Here is a 2,883-nt window from a genome sequence, read left to right as displayed (position 1 = left end):
TAATCAAGTTTTCAAGTTCAAGTAAGTAAGCTTCTACATAAATCTTCTCATCCCTCTCTCATTCCCTTTTCTTGCTACACATTCATTCTTAATTTAGGATTTAATTTTCTGTTTTACATTATTGTTTTCCCTTTCCCCCAAGGTTCATGGCTAGATTATGCGTTGGCTTTGCTCCTCTCTAGCTATGGAACCATCCTTTTATTTTAATTATTTATATTGCATCCATTCCCCTAAAGCCAAGTAGAAAAACCCTTGTAAGAGTTATTTCTGGTCAAGTAGGGAAGCTCATATTATTTATAGTGCATCCCTCGGGCTAAGTAGAGAAACTTACTTATGTGTCTCTCTCTAGCTTTATTTCTTATTTTATTTTATTTATTTACTTTTCAGCATTTTTTAATTTAGTTATTTGCCTTTTAATTGTGTGGTTTGAGTATTTAAATTCCTAGATGACGAATGGTTAGGATTAGATGTGAATGATTAGGTCGTTCAATTTTTTATTTCAATTCCAAAATCCAATTTCCAATTTCTAATTTTCAATTTCCCTAGATATGTTGGTTATGACATTTTTAGATGCATTTGTGTTAGGACGGTAGTTAGAGGTAGATCACCATAATCAATCGTTACACTTTTGCATTACTAAAAGAAGCTAAAAATAAATTTGTTGCTCTCCTTGTATTTGACCCGTTAGCTACACTAATCCATACGCTTACGGTTACTTTTAAAAATCTCAAACAATCATCTACTATCTTCCCTATAGGCCCTATAAATCTTTTTTTCAAATCAACAAATTTCTGCTAAATAATGGGAGCAAACTCAACTCTGGAAGCCTAACAGGCTGGAGACTCTCGGACCAACCGGCCGGCCTGTGGTCTCCAACTGGTTGTTCTTTTTCTGCAGAATTTCGATTCTGCCTGTATTCTACAGAATTTCACTTTTGTTTTTTGTCCATACTCCTCTGTTTAAGGACTTTTATTCACATATCAATAGTATAATACCTTGATTCATACTCTCTACAAGTCCATTCACAAATTTCCATTTTAATTTCTTATTCATACATGAAATCCAACAGAAATTTTCAGATTTCCCTCAAATTAGACCACATCTCACACCAGATCAGGAATTAAAGTGGGATTTCAAAATCTAGCCTCTAATTTGATGATCAAACCTCAAATTAGGCATGCATGCATGTAATCCATCATCAATTTCATCTTGCATGAAATTTTAGAGCTTAGAACAGTAAATTTAAAATGGGTTTCCACCTTATTTACATGTAATTTTCTGTTTTAGGGAATTTATGTGAAAATCCTTACATTTCAATCCCATTCGGCCATGAAGCATGTAACCCAATTCAGATTCTTAAGTTCCTTTCAATTAATTCAACAAAGAACAGTAAATTATACTCTCCGAAATTCACATGCTTGCTGAAATTTTCAGTTTTTCACTTCATCCTCCTAATTCAGCCAAATTGGCCCAATCCCATTTCCAATTTCTGAATTTTTTTTCTCACATTTCAGGTTCATGCAAGTGAAATTCCTTACCTGTTTGCTGAATCCTCCAATTGCAGCCTTAGAAGGTCAATTTCTCCCTTTTTTCTCTTGCTGTCCGAGTGAGAAATGAATTACTAAGGTCGGTGGTGGCCTATTTATAGTCCATCTTCCTTAGTTGAACATTACACCCACTATGAATATAATATATATATATATATATATATTTATACATATACATTATGTCATAATGTTAATATATATATATATAATTAGTTTCATACTTAATGTTTTAGATTTTAAAATGTAACCGCAAGCGTACGGATCAGTGTAGCTATGGGTCGAACACAGGGAGAGCAGCCACTTTATTTTTTTGCTTCTTTTAATAATGCGAAAGTGAAGTGATTAATGATTGTGATCTAATTTTAATTATCATCCTAAACATATGTATCTAAAATAAGGTCCTAACCATTCATCATCTAAGAATTTAAACACGTAAGCCACGCAATTAAAATTAAATAAATAAATAGCTGAAAATAAACAACCCACACAATTAAAAAGCAATGAAAGAAAAAAAAATCTGAAATAAAAATAAAGTAAAAGAAAGGGGACAAAGCTAGAGAGAAACTCACAAGTAGGTTACTCTACTTAGCCCGAGGGATGCATCACAATATGAGGTTCCCTACTTGACCAGAGAGTCACTTTTACAAGGGTTACTCTACTTGGCTTTAGGGAAAGGGAGACAATTAAAGAAAAAAAAAACAATAAAATGATGGTTCTATGGCTAGGAGGGGCAAACTCAACACATACACTAGCCATGAACCTTGGGGGAAAGGGATAACAACAATGTAACGACTGAAATTAAAATCCTAAATTAAGAAAGAAAGGGTAGTCAGAAGCATAGTTAGCAAATTCGGATTCGGGAATTATTCGGGCGGAGAATTATTCGGTTGATTAATTTAAGGATTCGGTCAAAAAAGCTTATTGGGTTTTTTTTTTGTTTTTTATTGTTTTTTTTTTTTTTTTTTTTGATATTTTTTTTTTAAATAATGTTTAATTGGACCGAATAATTCGGTTTAAATTGAATTCGGTCTGAATTATTCGCGTTTTATATTCACTTTTGAAAAAATCGTGAATTTTACCAAATTTTATTTTAAATTCGGATTCGGTCAGAATTTTTGATAAAATTCGGAAAAATTCTGTTCGACCGAATAATTCGCGAATTATTCGGCCGAATTGATAACACTGGTCAGAAGAGGGTATGAGAGGGGGGAGATAAGACTACTTAAGGAGCCTACTTACTTGAACTTCAACCCTTGAACTGAAAACATGAATGATTTGAGATACGACCAGTACTAAAAGCCAAATCTGGAATAAACAATATCAGAAATTTCTAGTA

Source organism: Macadamia integrifolia, unplaced genomic scaffold (assembly GCF_013358625.1).
Source record: "Macadamia integrifolia cultivar HAES 741 unplaced genomic scaffold, SCU_Mint_v3 scaffold1299, whole genome shotgun sequence".
NCBI lineage: Eukaryota > Viridiplantae > Streptophyta > Magnoliopsida > Proteales > Proteaceae > Macadamia > Macadamia integrifolia.
Note: the sequence above shows the minus strand (reverse complement) of the source record.